This window comes from Callorhinchus milii, unplaced genomic scaffold (genome assembly GCF_018977255.1).
Source record: "Callorhinchus milii isolate IMCB2004 unplaced genomic scaffold, IMCB_Cmil_1.0 Scaffold11, whole genome shotgun sequence".
Lineage (NCBI taxonomy): Eukaryota > Metazoa > Chordata > Chondrichthyes > Chimaeriformes > Callorhinchidae > Callorhinchus > Callorhinchus milii.
The window spans coordinates 6206340-6226091 of NW_024704752.1; positions in this window are offsets into that span (position 1 = coordinate 6206340).

A 19752-nucleotide genomic window follows, 5' to 3' on the forward strand; every position below is an offset into this window, starting at 1 on the left:
CAAAAGGGTTAGAATATAAGAGTAGGGAGTCTTGCTGCAACTGTATAGGGCCCTGGTGAGACCGCACCTGGAGTATTGTGTGCTTATTTAAGAAAGAATGTACTTGCCTTGAAGGGGGTACAACGTAGATTCACTTGGTTGGTACTAGGGATGAGTTATGAGGATAGGTTGAGCAATTTAGGCCTATATTCTCTAGAATATAGAAGAATGAGAGGTGATCTTATAGAAACCTATGAGATTATGAAGGGGCACGACAGAATAGATAGTGGGAGACTTTTTCCCCTGGTTGGAGAAACTATAACCAGGGGTCACAGTCTTAAAATTAGGGGTAAGCTCTTTCGCACTGAGTTGAGGAAAAACTTCTTCACTCAGAGGGTAGTGAATTTATGGAATTCTTTACCCCAAAGGGCTGTAGATGCTCAGTCCTTGTCATATTCAAAACTGAGATTGATAGATTTCTTGTGGATAAAGGGATTATGGGGATAAAGCGGTAGGTGGAGTTAGAATAGATCAGCCATGATCTTATTGAATGGCGGGGCAGGCTCGAGGGGCCGAATGGCCTTCTCCTGCTCCTAATTCTTATGTTCTTATGAACTGAAGTACAGGAATGCAATTCAGATGTTTTATCTTGTTCACAAGCTTCGCAAAATTGATTGTAAAGTGTTGTGACTGTGTATTTTGTGGGCATAATTTTGCACACAGCAATGTCCCACAAAGAGCTGTGAAGTCAATGGCCAATATTATTCAAGGTATTGTAGGTCAGAACACTGGGAGAAACTCCCTTCTCTTTTCCAATTGTGCCACGGGATCTTTAACATTCACCTGAACAGGCAGACTTTTAATGTCTCGACTGGAGGACAGATTCTGGAAAGGTTAGGAGTGAGAGGGGGAATCAAAGCCACTTCCAATACTGCCAATTCCTAAACAACGTAGAGGTTTATCTTAAGCACGATCTGTGACAGATGCTAATATTCCACTATTTCCACCCTTCCACCAGAGGGTGAGAGGGTGGCAGCAGCCAGGAGACAGTATTTTTTTTAGACAAACAGTTTTATAAAGAATTAAATTGACTATACCATGTGGAAAAGCACTCAGGGACATTACTCTGTCTGCGGGGCGCTATATAAATGCAAGTTGTTGATGCTGAAAAATAGGAATCCAGTTACTGGAGAAATAAAAGAAATAATTGTGGTTCTATTCTGGGACTTATTTTTGAGACCATGTGGGCCTTGAATGGAATGACCGCTGAGACACTAATAAATATATTCAACCATCGTAACATCACACATGCTTTCTGAACGATGCTACTACACAACCATGATTGAGCCCTTGCCTTTGTATCTGTATAATACCTGAGTATAGCTTCGTATAGTTACCCTCCACTGAACTCATTTCTAGACTTCTCACTGTGGGCTTTAAATTAAAACTGGTTGACTGGACTGAGATCATTCAATTCAGTGACAGGAGTCGAGCAAGGGCTTGAAAAGCTCGTGGATGTGTCTGGGTGCAAACAAACGTACATTGCATTGTACTCACCCATGAAGGGCATGTACAGGAATCCAGCCTCACAGGAAGTGGAAAAGGTAATTAATGTTTGATTTTGTATGGCATTAGTGACTAGTGAGGATTTTTATTCTTTTTGCTGCAGACAACTCATCATGCTGCCTCTGTGTTCCCATTCCACTACAATAAAAAAAACCTTACTTAAAACTACTTCATTCATCCATTACTCTCCTCAAAGATTTCATTATTAGTCAGTGGAGGAGATCAAAACGTGTTGGCATGCACCTCGGATGAGGGAACAAACTATGTCTCTGGTCCAGATGAAATTGTTAGACTCTATTCACGAGATACAAATTAACAGCCACTGAGATTATAGATAAGAACTCACTCCTCACTGCCCCAATATCCTACTGTCACACCTCTGTTCAAGATGTTTCTCTGTGAAAGAAAACCTGCGATGTGTCATCATTAACTTAATAATCCTTGCATTTGATATCATGTCTTCGAGACGTCTCAAAGCACTTCACAGAATATACTGTAAAGTGAATTGACTGTATATTTTCCTTGCATTAGGTGAAATTCGGTGACTTTAAACCCACAACTTGTACAAAAAACACAAGGGCAACACAATGTATTTGTCCAATAATCAGCAATTTCTCTGCTAGGTATGAAACCTGATTTTTTTAAGAAAAATAAACCAAACTGCTACAGCACATGCAGGAAACGAGATTGACATCTGCAAAGGATAAAAAGAATCAGGAGAGAGCGAAAAAAAGGGTAAGAGGACACACACACAAAAAAAATCACACCCTCAGGGCTCCACATTGAAATAATACAATTCCACAGAGCCATAAACCAGTCAAGCCTTCTTTCGACAAGCCACCCACATGACAATTAACCTCACTTCAACCTTGAGGTCTCTGATTAGTGATGGCCTATTGTTTAACTTTCATTAGCATAGCCCTTGTGCTGCAGTATTCTCACTCAAATGGCCTAATCAAATCAGTCACTGAGGACTTCAGGTCAGGAGCCAACCCTTTTAACAAGCGACAACTTGTTAGTCACATGGAAGCGAAAACCTCGGCAGTCAATTTGTTAATGATTTAATAAACAGATTGAGAGGAGGGGAATAAACAGATTGAAATGATGATAGAGCACTTAACAATTTTTGTGGCTGTGATGCAATAAAGTTTGGGACAAGGTGCAGTATTTGTAATTGCAATGTGATTTCCCCTAATGCTGCGATTTCCCCTCCCCCATTGTAAGCCTCGCACCTGCATTCAGACAAAGGTTAGACATGATGTTCCATTGGGACAACATCTTTCCAGCTGGATCATCTGAGGCTTGGTGATCAGCTGATCTGAAGATTCTGAAATCGGGTCCTACCTCCATACCACAGTCTCATAAAGAGCCTCATCAATACAATTCAAACCCGAGATATTCTCTTCAACAAAAAAAAGCCTTGCATTTGATATCGCACCTTTATGATCAGCGTCTCAAAGCACTTCACAGTATTTACTATGAAGTGCATTTTCTAGGCAAACATGGCAACCAATTTGCAAATAGCAATCTCCTGCAAACAAGCATTGAGGAAATGACAGATTTTCCTGGGGGATTGTTAGCCGGGACACTGGGAGAAACTCCCTTCTCTTTTTGGATAGTGCCATGGGATCTTTACTGTCCACCTGAACTTGTGTGTCAGCCTGGCTCTGCGGCAGCACTCTCACCTCTGAGGCAAAAGGTTGTAGGTTCAAGTCCCATGTCAGGACTTGGAATCACTTAGTCTAATCTGACACTCCAATGCAGTGCATTGACTGAGGTGCCATCCTTCAAATGGCATATTAAACCGAGGTCCCATCTGCCTGTTCAGGTGGATGTTGAAGATCCCGTGGCACCATTCGAAAAGAAAATGGAATTTCTCCCGGTGTCCTGGCCACAATCCCCACCCACCACCCCCCAGCAAAAAATGGTCACTCACTTTGTTTGTGGCTATTTGTGGGACATTGCTGTGCGCAACTGCGTGTCATGTTTCACCCATAAAATACAGTCAATCCACTTTACAGTGTATCCTGTGAAGCACTTTATCAATAACATAAGGCACTACATCAAATTATTATTATTGAACAAGCAGATAGATCCTCAGTGTATCATCTCATCCGAAGGATGGGCACGTCCAACAATTCAGCGCACACCCAGCGCTGATCTGGAGTGTCAGTCTACTGAGAGTTTGAAGTCCTGAGTTGAAAGGCTCGAGTCCTCAAACTTGGGCCTGGGAGAGTGCACTAAGTTAGTTAGGCTGGCACACCACATGCTAATTTCTCTGGTTTGCATCTATTTATAAAAACACACATTCAAGAATATTTCTTGAATATGTTACCAGGTTGATAGTGTAGGTTTTTTCCAGCGTGCAGCAATGTTCCCCTATAACAGATGAGATATTGCTGCAGACGAGTCCAGCCAAGAACTGAGAGAGCGAGAGAAAAGAAAATCGATTCCCGACTATGGCAGACAGGAGAGGCAAGCAGCGGAACCTTTGTAAAGCAAGCGTGCTTTTCATACTCCATCGGCACCACTGACGCGGTGTGAGATTGGCTTCTCCACCGCAGGTATTTGGGGAGGAGGGGTAGAAGATCAGAGCTTGAGCCCAGTTTACAGTGCAGTCACAGCAGGGCTGCTCTGAACGGTGACAAGACACTAACTGCATGAGTGACCATCAAGGAGCAAGATAGAAGAGGAGAGCCTCTGTTAGGGGAAGCATTTCTGTTACCACGGCAACAGCAAGGCTACTGGGACACCAATATTGTTTTCACAATTGCTTTTTTTAAAAAAAGTCAAAATGTCTCAAAGAGCTTCACACCACAATTCACTGACGCAGTAACATGGGCACATAGGGCAGCTAATGTGCTTTGGCAACTTCCAACAACAACGAGATGACTGACCAAATTTAATTTCGTCTTTAGCCAATTTACATGAGGGAAGAACATTGTCCTGGGCATTAGGATTCAAGCTTGTAGTCTCGGAGGTCATTAACATCTCCCTGTACAGGCAGACGGGGCATCTAATTAACATTTGGCCCAATCATCTACCACACCAAATTGGAAACAGGTGTCTAAAGCAAGCACCACACACATGTTGTTAGATAAGAGATGTGTGTCGAGGATATCTTTTGGGAAATTAGATCGTCCACTTTTGCCATAAATGGTCACTACGTAACAATGTATGTTCAGGTCTGAATCCAGCCGAGAACTGAAAAAAAATCAATTCCTACGCCTTTCCTCTCTTACAGACATTGATGGTATTTGCTTTAACTATAGCTTCCAGCAATGAACTCCACTTTCTCACCTATTAGACCTCTTGTTTTGAACTTAAATAAAAACAGCCCAACAACATCCACTTTATCAAATCATTTCACAATCTTAAACACCTCAACTCTCTCACCCATCTCAACTCTAGAGAAAGTTGTAACCGATCCAATCTTTCTTGATAGGTGAACCAATCATACCTTCTTGGTTGCCTGATTAAAACCCCAACATGGGCACCACTGTGTATCTCACTCATCTCTCCTGCCTTATTGTTCTGCATTTTGTTTATAATAACACAATTTACATTTATATAGCATCTTTCACATTGGAAGGATGTCTCAATGAGCTTATTTACTCCTGTTTTTTTAAACTAAGCAGCTTTCTTGCCCAAAAGCCTCAGGAGGTAAAACGCTCTGTGTAGTTACCCAGCGTCTTCCTTCATCCCGTGTACTGGAGGCAGGCACATCCCTCTGCCTGCAAATTGTAAACCAGCTAAAGAGTCTGTTCCTGGAGCTGATCAAAACAATGACTTGCATTTATGAGGCACTCTTCCGATAGGATAGTCTCGGAGCACTGTCCAGGTGGTGGGAAAGGCATAGGCCTGATAGAGGAGGTAAGTTTTCAGGTATGATTTAAAGATAAAGAGGGGGTGAGCAGAGGGATTGAGGCAGGGAGTAAACAGAATGATTGATGATCTGCAGAGTCATGTCAAGGAGATGACCAGGCCAATCGGAAAGAAAGGAAACAGCGAACCCAGCTGTGGCCAGGAAGGGTTAGAGATCAATCTGAACATTCGTTTGACTTTCAGCAAACAGACAAACTGGCAGTTACGTCCAGCTTGTGACATCTATAATTTAAATGGCCCATTTCATGCTGATTATCAGTCTCATGCATCACTGTGAGATCCCTTAAAAAAAGACTCTTAGTATTTGAATTGGATGCTGTGAGGCATTGGAGAAAACTGTTTATTTTTTGTCGCTAAAATCTTTTTGTAAGGATGTTTTTTTTAAAAATGTAAAGCTGCCACGAATTGACAGGTACAGAATCTGCTGCAGTGTATATCCCAATGCTCCCAAAAGAGAAGCAAAGCAATGTTGTGTTTCAAAGAAAACACATTATAGACTATTCCATCACAGGAGCTCAACCTCTCCAGTCCAACAGGTCCTTCTACACCCTGAGCTTCTACAAGGGACAACCCAAAAGTAATGCCTCCTATTTATTTTGTGGAAAATGACAAGTGGAACAGTAATGAAAAACATAGGTAAGATACTTTTATATATCCCGACCCTGCTGTGAAAGTTTTGTTACTTTCTAATTATTTCCTTCTAATTATTTTTTTGCTCAGCTGGGTGTCTGATACACTGTGCTTAAGAGTATCCAAACCAAGCTGAGATTTCTATGCATCCCACCTGCAGACGGAAATCCCAGAGATAGATTTTTGGAATAGAATGCACACTCACTCCCTAGAGGGACACATCCTGCTTACCTAACTCCAAAAAGTATTACGCACAGGTTGGCAAACTCCAAGGCTCGTGGACCCTAGAGAGTACGTTGATGTAACTGCTGGAATCTAACCAGCTAAAACCACATAGTTTGTTATTGATAAATGGAGGCACACGACAGCAGTTCAAAATGGTGCCTAGCACTGATACAGTGTTAAGCAGAGAGCAGCAATTGAATTTCTCACAGCTTTCGCCGACTGAGATTCACCATTGCATGATGAAAGTGTATGGACAGTTATGTGTTGATGCAAGTACTGTAAGATGCTGGGTAAATTGTATGAAAAGTGGACAAACTGAACTTCAGGTCTGGACTGCAAGTTTAGAGTATGCATCATTTACTCCATACTAGCACTCTCCTTTTCTCAGCGACACTTTTCCTCAGTCATCCATTCATATGAACTACCAACTGGAGGAAAATTGTACATTCTTGAGGGGGCAGTAAGAATATGCCAGATAATTCCTAACCCACGCTTCCTTCCTCTCCTTCCAAAGTGATATGGTTCTTCAAACGCCACAAAAACTGTACCAAAAACTCAAAACACCGGCTGTTGACTTGGATGTACCGATAAGTGCATTCTAAGGTGCTATTGGAATCTTACCGCTTCACAAGGTAAATCAGCACTGAGCTCTCTATAGCTGTGAAAATACAAAACTTGTTAATCATCAACCATAGAGTTTTTTTTAATTTTCTTTTAATTTCTACTTTTTTTACTCCAGCTTCAAAAGACAAAAACTAACCTTTATTTTAATTGATGAACCATAAGAATAAGATTTTTGTTCTGGTAAAGATACTCTAAACAATCACACTTTCTGAAAAGTGAATTAATTACCTTGGCAAGTCTCATAGCTTTTAGAGGACAGAATAAGTGGATTATTTTTATGTTTTTTTCATTCAGATCAGGAAGAACTCATTGCTAAATTGCTTGCATCTATCTGTCTGTCCCTCTATCAATGGCTGTATAAATAGTGATCGATAGGGGTGTAGTCCTGGGCAATAGTTGGATACTGATTCCTAACAGCGTAGAAAGTACTATTTAAGAATAGTAGGAAAGAAAGAAGGCAACATATGCAAGTGAAGAAAAGGGGGGGAGGAGGGAGCAGATGAAGGGGAGGGAAAGAGCAGACAGATAAAGACACAGATAGGGAAAAAGCGAGCAGATGCATGTGTGCTGGGGTGGGGGTGTAGTGGGGAGAGAACAAGCAGTGAGACATGAAAGGGGGGAGAGGGCAGTTTAAAAACCCTGGAGGGGGAAGGAGGAAAGAGAGTGGGCAAGTAAGCGGTGGGGGTGGGCAAGTGAAGGGTGGGGGGTGGGGGAAATGCAGGGAAAATAAAACAAGTTGAACTTGTCCAGTTTTTAATCACAGCCAGAAATTTCAGCAAAAAAGCACCCAAGAGTAAGAGAAAGTAGGTCTCAACTTAATAACTCAAATTGATGAGATCTTCGTCCATGAACACCCAATTCCTTTACCTGTGCAATAGTTGTTCGCATTATTTCCATTGCTCCTTTATCAGTATCACAGCTGATTCGGTGCTGGAGAAAATTCACACAGATCTCCTTTATAGCTTCATAAAATTATGTTTTAAGTATTAAACCTGTAATCCGTGTAAATTGTACTGCAAAGAAAATCGTAGAATGTAATTATTCTTAAGTAGCTTTCTTTATATCACATTGAGGTTGTAATCTCATCAATGTTACCAACTGCTTTAATAATGTTTTTGAAAAGCACTTAACAGAATATAATGCAGTATCAGCATAATGACTGGGCAATGAGTCCTTCTCAAAAGCAGAGCTTTATCCTGTAGCATTCTATAATGGAAATTCTGATATGCCTGGAAGGCTACATTTTTGAATATTGAAAATAGATTTCAAAGTATTACTGTGAGAGCAGCCCTACTAATACTTGATTATCAAGTACTTATGAAACAAATCTGATTGTTATGCAAATCTTTGTCAAATACTAGCTCTTTATAAAAAAAGACCAATTTCATATTTTTAAGTGCAAGAAGTCCATCCACAAGTTCTGAAATGCACAATAACATCCGTTGCAGTGCTGGCAACAGTCCTGTGGTATGGGTTAAGATCCAGGGAAACAGCCAAGGGACTCATTTAAAACCATAATAAAATCACAAACAGTCGTAGATTGAGGGACAATTTTTTTGGTTGAGTGATTATTACATCCAGAAAGCAATCTGCCAATCAACTAACAATCAGGTCCCTACTTACTGCTAGGTAAATAGAGGCCTTTCTCCTTCCCTAAATGCATCCCATTTAGGGATTTAGGGATGTTTCTGTTCACTAATTTTAGTGAAAAACGTAAGTGTGCGCAAACCAGAGCACAATCCTTTGCATTTGCATATAGCACCTTTCAAGTTGGGCGGATGTCTCAACACACTTCACAGGAATTACTGCAAAGTGTAGCGACTGCGTATTTTGTAAGCAAATGCAGCAGCCAATGTGCGCACAGTAATGTAACACGTTTGTATTAATTGATATTGGCAGATTACACCAGCAGATGAGTTTAAATGCACTGAAAGTTCTCAATTCCCAAAAGATATAAATCTCACATTATAGTCTACATCATTCATCCCTGAGCAACTGTATTCTAGAATTTGTGATTCATATAGTTCCAGCAAGATTAGAATCAGTGTTTGTGGAATCTTTTATCACCTATCAAGTAGCATATAACCGTCAATCCTATGCTTTGTTTTAAGAAACATACAATATATTCCCTTCCCTGCTTCTGAAAGGCAGAGTTATGCTGCCAGTTATGGTTGCACGGGATGCAATAGCTCTCCAGCAAATTGCACAAGTAATTGTTCTTAATGTGTAAAGTTAGACATCAATTACTGATACAAACTTCAACGAAGGAAGGCATCTCAACTGACACTTAATCCTGCCGTTATCAGATATAAAAATATTTTCATGAAAACAATACTGGACCGCAGTCAGGAGCAGGAACTCAAGTTACTTTCTCCCCCTACTTTTTTTTCCCTCCATGTGACCAAGGAAATCTTTCAAACTGAGATCAGATATAATAATAATAATCCTTGGATTAATTGATTGCTCAAAAACGAATCTGGGAATACAAACCTAGTTCAGTACCATAGTACATAGGGCTTTGGCAACACATTCAATTCTATTCTTAACCACATACTAAGTTTCAAATGAGTAATAACATTATCAGCAACTTTTTTTATACTGTCATCTCTGATTTTGTTTGAAACTTATCAACTCTGTTTCACATTCTGTGCTTACAGTTGAAGTAACCTTCCCAAAATTGCAAACAACATTCAACATTGTCAGGAGGTTTACAAGGCTGAAATAACTGATTTGGATAGAACAGAATCCAGCTGAGCCAAGCAAGTTACAACTTGCTTGGCCTCATTATCATCTTCACATGACCTCTTCGAGTATCAGTCATCATCCTCAATTGGCTTTCTCTTTGCCAATTAGCTCGCACTGGTTCCATCATAGCTCAGCATTTACCCACTCATCTTTCTTTTATAATTCCTTGGCTCAGTCATTTAATTTTCCAGATACAATCCATCAGAACAACAACTTACATTTATATAGTGCCCCTCACACAGGGTAGCGTCCCAGAGTGTTCGGATCACACCTACATCTCCACCATAGATTATTTAATAGCAGTACAAACAATATGGAGTCCAGAACAAACTCCCAAAGACATCACCCCAGACCCCATAATCTAATTGTTAATTCAGATGAGTAATTAGCCAGCAGTTTCACACAGCTTCAGTTTCTTTATATCTTCAGAGTTTAATCCTTTCATTTGCCAGTACCTATAATGTTGAAACATCATAAAATATTGTATAAAGTTTCCTGTGAAGTGTAGTGAAGATACGGCAACTAATTTGCGCACACCAACTTTGCACGAAATAGCTATGACCCAAATGTTTACCTGGAGGACTGTTGTCCACGACACCAGGGGAGAATCACTTCTCTTTTTGAATAGCATCATGGGATCACTGTTCACCGTTCAGTTTAACTTTTTATCTGAAGGGCTGCATTTCTGACAATGCAGTGCCCTTCACCAATACACTGGAATGTTAGCCAAGGCTATGAGCTCAAAGTCGCGTTGTGGGATTGAAAACCATAAGATTTTGAGCCAGAAAGTGTCACGATTTGCAGTATCTTTAGTTTGGAGTTGAACATTGCAGGGAGCAATCGTCTCACAATATGCAGTACTGACGTCTTCACACCACAAACTGAAGCGATTATTGCCAGAATGTGTGGGATGAAGTTCCAGTCTCAGGCAACCCATCAGATCCCAGAACAGTTCAACTGGTGGTATCCAATGGGAGTATTATAAATTCATTCGTCATTCTTCTTGCTTTCTTCTGTCTAGATTGGTCAGGGTGGATTATTCCACGTACTGGAGTATATGTTTTTAATCCAGACAACTGGGCAACAAGTGTACAACACTGATACTCTTGTGGCTATCTGTACAATAATAGAGATGTATGGTTAATTATCTTAATGAACAGGTTAATTCGACAAATTATCCCTGGGAAACAGGAACTGTTACACTGGGAAATATCTTAATAACTCACCAAACCTGAGACCATTCTCTGCTTCTAGTTAAAGTCCTGTAGCTCAGTGGTTAGAGCACTCGCTTTGCAAGCGAGAGACCAGGATTCATTTCCAGGCAGGGCGAAACCTTGGGCAAGTTTCCTTACTCCACATGCCTAATAATAATCCCTCCAAAAAAAACAATAATAAATTGGTCTTTTTCAATCTACGACTATTTGTGGGACATTGCTGTGCGCAATTGGCTGTCACGTTCGCCCACAAATATACAGTCAATTCACTTTACAGTGCGTTCTGTGAAGCGCTTTGGGACGTCCTCCCGACGTGAAAAGCGCTATATCAAATGCAAGGATTATTATTATTAAAGCAAAGTTTAATCATTACGAATTCTTATATCTTCCAGCTCTTGACATTTCACTATGTCTTTAATCACACATTGTCAGAAGCAAGAAAAAATACGATGATTTTTCTCTGATATTTAAAGAGACAGACAGATACTGTATGTTATATATTCGAGATTTGATAACTAGCTATCTATGTGAGCAATCATTCATTACAGGTTCATTATTAATGTAAACAACATTGCAAAACTATTGCCTCAAAAAAAATTGGTTACTCAATTCACGACTGTGGGACACTGCTGTATGCAATTGGCTGCAAATTATTGCACTCTGTAATTCCACTTCCTCCAAGACACTCTCTACAGTGTATACATAATTGAGCTGCCGTTGAACGCATATCACCATATTTGTCATCTGCTAATAATTCCTGTCGCATACATCATATTTGGTGCCAAATTCACTTCAAGCAGAATTGTTTATCCACCCTGTATCTCGATCATAGTACATGACCTAAATTTGTTCGGAACAAGATGATTTTTCACCAAGTACATTGGGTTTCATTCATATTGGCCCATGTTATTCTTCTCAATACTGCTTCTTGTTTAGTGTTCCTCAGTTGTGCATTTAAGGTAGAAACTCAATCATCGTCTTCAATTTCCTTTTTTTATCCTTTTGGGGTTTTTGAGGTAAAGCAAAATGATTTGCCCCTTTAAATCTGTACGCTTCCCACATGACCTCAATTATTCTCAAATGAATCCCTATTATTCTGAAAATGTTCTTTGATTTGAAATGTCACTGATGAATCTGACAGTGAGTTTTAATCTTGAATGCATCAGGGAGCTGAATGGTACATCAAGACCGTCTAGCAAATGCAATTGGAGAACTGATGGACTCAATAACAGAAAAGAAAATAGAGATTCCTCACAAACTGATATGATTGTAAGGATAAGACATGGACATGCATTGAAAATTGGCTGAAGGGAAGGACTCAGAGAGTAGTTGTAAGAGGAGCAAGGTCAAAATATGGGGATATATTAAGTCGGGTGCCTTACTAGTTATTATGGAATTCCTCCTATCCATGGTATACGTTAATAAAGTAGATTCACACACTCAGTGTAAGGCTGTTAAATACGCAGATGATACTATCTGGGGGGGGAGGGGAGAGAGAGAGAGAGAGAGTGTGGAATCAGAAGAGGCAACAAAGTTCTTACAAAAAAAGCTGGAGAGATTTTGCATATAGCTTGAAGACCATCATAAATTTCAATACCGATAAAGGCAAGGTACAACACATTGGAAGTAAAAATAACAGACACATGGATGGGACATAATTTGCAAAGGGAGACGTTGAAAGAAATGTAATAGTATTAGTTGACCCTTATTCGCCACATCAAAACAGGGTGAATCAGCAATAAGCAAGGGAAACAAGATGGGCTATATTGCTAAATCAGTAGAATTAAATGTATAGTGCTTAAATCAGGCCATACTCGAAATACTGAATGCAATCTGGTCACCACGATATAAGGGGCCTAGCAAGGCCCTATAGATAATTCAGAGAAGATCCCTAGTGTTAGAAGAATGAGCAACAATTAAACTAGCTGGTCGCTCAATGATGTAGCGAGTTGAGGGTAGAGTTTGCATTCCAGAAGGGTTGGATCAAAAATCGCTGGAAAGCTTTCTTCAGGTGTATCAAGATAGTAAATATGGAAATGTCAGACACAGGGAATCGTCCCCTAATGAAAAGTAGAATCATAGAAAATAGAAGCTTTTGGTCCATTGAGTCTACATTAGTTCTCAAAAAAAGTTGTTCATTCAATCCCAATGTGCACTGTCTCATGAAGCCTCTATTTTTCATATGCCTGCCCAACAGAGCCTAAATATATATATATATATAAACTATATGATGGAAACAGATGCTGAATAATAATCTAGGAAAGAAAAGGCTTATGATGAATGATCAACATTGTGTATCACCTTGCTTAGTGGTAGCACTGTCACCTCTGAGTTAGAAGGTTGTGTCTTCCAGTCCAACCTCGGGACTTGGAATCACACAGTGTAAGCTGACACTCCAAGGTCTGGTCAAAATATTCCAACATCATGATCATTTGCAGATTTGTTGATAAATATTGTTTTAAATTAATAAATGAAGGATTATCTTATTCATATTTCTAAATAAATATTTTCTGCATTTGACCTGTGGAATGATGTTGATATATATATGCACACACACATCAAGTATGTGGTAATACATGTTTTTAATTAGTTAATTTTTAAAAACTTTGTTTAAATATTAATTTTTTAAAAATCCTTGCATTTGATATAGTGTCTATAACATCAAAACATTTAAATCACATTACAAGCAATCACTGTTAGGTGTAGCAACTGTGTATTTGTCATCTAACCCACAGCCAATTTCCACACAGACACTTCCCATAAATGGCCATGAGGAGAATGACCAATTTATCTGGAGGTTGTGAGTCAGAACAGCAGGAGAAACTCCCTTCAATAGCGAAAAGAGATCTTTCGCATCTATCCAAGAAAGCAGGTGAGATCTCATTTTAATGTTTCATATGATAATGAATTCAGGTGCTTTAGGATGACTTCAAAGCATTCCGAGTCATTTCCTAATCGAAAGATGCCATGGTTTTAAGCTTAAAGCAACTCAGTTATCTGTTATTTCCTTGCAGGATCCTTGCAAGACTTTGCACTCGTTGGCAAGCTTGTGGTTACCCCAACACACTCTGGGGTCGCTAATTCTCTTGTGTCTGGCCAATCTGCACCTAATACTCTCTGGAATAGGTAAGCAGAGTGCTTCCCTCCAGGGAGAGAGTATGCATTCCATTCCAGACACAGAGAAATCTCCATCAAAACCTGAACATACCCGAAACTCAGTTTGGTTTGTATACTCTTAAAGAGTGATGGATTTCCGCATGTGTCAGACACCCTGCGGACCAAAAAAAGTTATTGCCTTGTTACACACTGCTGCAGTGCTGGAAATTTTATTGGAACATAGGTTCAGGATTTCCAAACATGTACAATAAATGTCAGACACAGGGGGCTGTTGTAAGCTTTTCAGTTAAAACTGCATTTCCTTTTGATAATAACTGCTTGCTACTCCACCCCATCAAAGAAAACAACAATAGTAGTTTAAGTAGACAAAACATAGTTCAGAATTCATACAGTTCAGACTAAAACTAAGGATGTGAAATATATATGAAAGAATATGACTGTATATCATTGGCTTTTAAAACTTGTTTCCCCCTTTTTACTGTCTATAAAAAACAGCCAAAAGCTGATGAATCAAAGATTCTCTTCTACGAGAGATACACAAACACACCATGCTTCAAATAGCATGTAATATCCTAGAGATTGCACTCCTAGGACATCAATAATAAACACAAGTTGCTTTCTTCTTGCTGAATCCCCTTATTTTCCTGCATCCTTTCTGTGAATACTAAGTTTACCACATCTATTAAACCTGTTTGAAAAACTAATGTTTTTAATTCTAGAAATCAATTGTTCACTTCAATAGCAAGCAAAAAAAATGGACTAGGGTTGGCTTGCTACAAGATTTGTCAGCCCAAAAGCTAAATTCTAACTGATAAAAGTTTTTTTGCACAGCTTTCTTAGAGGAAAAGAAAAAAATCAAATTGACATCTAATATTGAATAACACAGCATCTAATATCAATGATCAGTTCACAAAAGTTGGCACTTGAAAGAAGCCATTTTACTTGACTACTATATAATGACTAAAAATGTTTTCTAATTTCCGACGTAAACCACAAATGGAGAGTTCAAGGATATTAAATACTCATGAAGATCCAACTTTATTAACAAACAGGAAGAACTGAAAAGTCTTCCTTTCCGATTCCCCCCTCCCTGCCACCAAACTAGTTCTTTGATAGTCATGTGTTATGAATAACCATGGAGTTTCCAGTTATACCAAGCACAGTTCTCACACAGAGAAAGAGAATTAACTCCTCCCTGACTGGAACAGGAGAGGAATTCAAACAATCATTTTAAGAAGGTCCACATATGGAAATTTTCCATTCTATTCTGAACTATTCGCAGGACCTAACAAGACAGACAAAGTCAGGCGTATCCTTAAACAACGATAAAACAAAACAATTACTCAAAAGTGTTGAGTAATTATTTACTCCAACTCCAAGTGTTTTAATTGAGGAATATCTGCAAAATAGTTAACATTAGGCTAATTTGCTGAGAAAATTAAAACTATTTGTTTTGCAAACAACTACTGTATTAGTTGTAACCTTGCAACTATTCCTAAACTGATGTGGTGTGTTAAAATACAATTTTTTATGTCCTTTTGTTAAAAACTAGGTAGTTCATAAGACAGCATAGCTGTCGAGCGAATTTGCTCTGTGTTGGAAAGCAATCGTAAACCTGTGGATAATCCAAGTCGTGCTGAGTGGCTTCCCCAGAAGCTTGATACAGTGCCAAAGCTTCTTACAAACTCCGAAACAAAGCTCAGAGCAGCTACAGCCACCATTCTACTTCCTGTCAACCACCACTTTCAGTGCCTGTGTACTTGTGTTTCCTGCTGTTTATATTTGCTTGTTTTCTAAACCCTCAACAGCGAGAAATTATTTCTATTCTCTTGGACCTTTCACACGTCTCTCTCTCTCTCTTCCCACCCTCCTACCCCACCATTATCGTCACACACACACACACTGCAATTTCTGCTGATTTTTGAAATTCTTTTAATTCTGCTAATTATTTTGATAGACACAGATGGACCATTAGAACATTTTACTAAAGCAAAGCTGCCTTATGCAAATGATGCCCAGTATTCTGTTGGGCAGGGTTTAAAGGTCTACTTTGAATTGTTTATAACTAAAAAGATAATGTAGGAAAAATGGAAATACTCCAGGGCAATATTAATATGTAGAAAGTGAATTAATTCAAATGAATTCATCTTTCTTTAAATATCAGCATGTGCTGATTTAACTTAAGACTCAAGGGAGAGCAACTTCAAGGCTATTTGGTCAATCCAATCTAAGTGTAGCAATTTGAAAATTAATTCTTCCTATGGTTTAAACTTTCATGCCAAATTCATTTTTTCTTTCAGAAGCCACTAGTTAAATGACCAGAAACTGTGATTCAAGATCAGGACACTGAAAGTGCTGCTTTATACAATAGACAAAACTGTATTTAAGTTGATTTGATTTCCTTGATTGCTATTGCTTCTTAGTTCACAACCCAATGATAAATAATAATACTTGCATTTGATATAGCACTTTAACACGTCGTTAAGACATCTCAAAGCACTTCACGGAGTCTACTGTAAAGTGAATTGACTATATTTCGTGGGCAAAGCACGGCAGCCAATTGCGCACAGCAGTGTCCCACAAACAGTCGTGGATTGAGTGATAAAATTCTATATTTTCTGAGGAATGATTACCCACGGAAAGAGATCCGCCAATCAACGAATAACTGGGTTCCTACTTACTGCTAGTAAACAGAAGCGTGTGGAGTAAGGAAATTTGCCAAGGGTTCGCCCTGCCGGGAATCAAACCTAGGTCCTCTCGTTTGCGAGCCGAGTGCTCTAAACAATATGCTACAGGACTCCACATCCTGTATTGCAGGCCACTGTTAAATAGGGCAGTGTCATAAAGCACAGAAAGTGGACCCCAGCTGAGTGTTCCAATTAGATATTTACAAAATGAATGGTGCATTTTCCTTTACATTTCCCTTTCATGCCTGATTTCAAATAAGGAGTCACTGTTGTCTGCAGCCCAGTATGCTGTAACATTACATTAAGTTTGATAAACAAATTGTATATCCTGGGCATAATAGTGATATTCTCCTATTTTTCATGAAAATTCATAGCAATTAAAATACTTCAAATAGCAATGATTTGTGCTGGAGGGTACAGTGGAGAGATAAAGCATTTGCAAAACAATTTTTTCAGACCAATTGAATTGACTGTGACTAAAATTAGACTCAAAGTACTTTCTTATTGATGCCTCCCAACCAGTCTACGCATTTTTGCGAGATTGTGGTCGACAAAAAAGCAGGCATTAGAAACGCAATATAATGCAAGTGGAATTATGTTATCCCTTATCCCTCATTTAATACCAGTATGTAACATTTAATTTAATTCTCTTCCCCCTCTTTAGGTCTCCCTAAAGTGTCTATTGATTCCTGTTTGAAAAGTCATCCAAGTCCAGCTTGTCCAGGTCTCAGTCACTGCAATGATATAAATATTTACAAAATTTCAATGGTTCCTTAATTTTTCTCCCTCTGTGTCCTTGTCCTAACCTTTAAAGCCCTCCGTGGTCTTGCTCTGCCTTGCCTCTGTGACTTCTTCAAACCCTGCCAACCTGTCTGCTCCCTCCACCTGAACCCATGCTCTGGAACTCCATCCTAGAGCCCCTCCTTCTCCTCTCCCTTGCCTCCTTCAAAGCCCATCTCAAGGCCTTCGATCGCGTCTTTGGTCATCTTCCCATCACCGCTCTCGACTCCAGCCTGCAGCTCGAGTGAAAATCCTTGACTGTCCAGTGCCTTGGGACGTCCTCCTGACGCGAAAGGCACTATATAATTGTAATTTGTTGTTGTTATTGATGTGTGTATGTGTGTGTGGTGGGGGTGCCCAGCCTTTGAGCACTAGCACCTCCAGTGGCAGATCTAAGAATGGAAACTCAGCACATGGAAATTGCAGTTTGTTTCTTTTGTTCTGAGCTCATCGAGGTAAAGGATGCCAGCGCTAGGAAATTGATTCTCCTACTTTGGGTGCTCAGCATTAACAGCATATACTACTGGTCAGATGCAAAGTAAAGCTCCCTGCACTCTGCCCAAACCTCAGGGGAGGAAGCCTTACTGTAGCAATGTGACAGTTTTTGTTTCCCACACCAGTGAATTTCTGAACAGTTTTCCACTGTAGCAATGGAACAGGGTTGAAACTGCCCAAACCCATTTCATTTATATAAAAACATTGAAACATGGGAAACAGAAGCAGGATGTAGCCACTCAGACCATCAAACCTGTTCTAAGACAACGAAAGCCACATTGGCCCATCAAATTGAGCTAAATTCAATACAAGATCCAAAATATGAAAGATAAATAGACAAGTTTGGATGTAGAAGACCTGTTGACCCATTCAATCACATCCTTACCCTAACCTTAACCCACCCTACCATCTTCCCTTAACAACATCAAGCAGTTTCCTAAATAAATCTAACATCTTGACTTCAACCACCTTTTTTGGTGACTCCATTCCAGTCACTGGTTCAATGTTGAACCCATCCATCGACACCCACCTCCATCCAAACCTTTCAAACAATTCTAAGTTAAGAAATTATATCTAACAAATTTATCATTTTATTCTTCCTCCATTGACAAAAATAACTGATTAATAGCTTCATTAACATGGAGAATTCACAACCTGCACAGAATAAAATGATTGATTCTCAGTTTTATTGTTTAAAAATAAAAACAAACAAGTCCTGAATGATTCATGGCTTTGATTTTGGTCATTGAGCAATTCATCCCAAAAAACGTGTTGATTTTATTTGGCTGCAATGCAGGAGCTGGTTTGCACTCCAATTGCTGGTCCACGTGAAGGGCACTACATAAATGCAAGTAGTTGTTGTTGTTTGTAATGACCTCATTAATAAATGTGATGTGAAACATAACCCTATTACCCAAGTTCAATTTTCTGATAAGAAGGTACGATTGAGGAAAGATGATTCAGTCCATCTAAAAATATTTAGAATAAAAACAGAAGTCGCTGGGAACACTCAACAAATCAAGCAGCATCTTAATCACAGAAAAAAGTATGTAAACATTTCAAGTCTGATGGATAACCTTTTGTCTGAACTGGGGGATGTTTGAAGGGAGCAGTTTATAAAGATGAACAGAGAAGGAAGCGGAGAAAGAAAGGTGAAGGAAAAATTAGGTGGATGACAGGAGGTGATGAGATCACAGAGGTGTTGACGGTGCAAGACAAAAGAAGGCAAAACTGGGAGATTAGAGAAAGAAGTTGTATCTGAGATGCTGATTCCAACATCTACAGTATTTGCAAATATTTAAATATATTTAGATCCACCTACTCTGAGACCTGCTCTGATTATTTGTAATCTCTTTCTTGCCCATTTGTCAATCTAGTAATCTGCTTCCTCTGTCTAATACACCTAACCTAAAACTAAACCTAATTTCAACACATGAGCTGGCAGTCAATTCTGCATGTTAATGATATTCACAGCTCTGTTTTATAAGTTTTAGTGCTGCATTCATTTAGTGCTGTTTGACCATGAATATGCCATAACTTGCAACAGTAACTGGTTTACTAGCAAAGCTATGTAGGTCCACAATAATCCAAAGGCGCTGCTGATGGCTGACCAACTTGTCTACCTCAATTTGAAGTTTGGAGGTGTAAGAATCTTCTTAACCCACCCAAAAAAAAGTCTGGTAGGGCATCTTAACTGGCAAGCACCATGTTTCAAACTACTAAACTACATGGTGAACATTAGTTCTGACGAACCAGTTCTGACTGGGGTATCAGATCTGACGAAAGGTTATCGACCTGAAACGTTA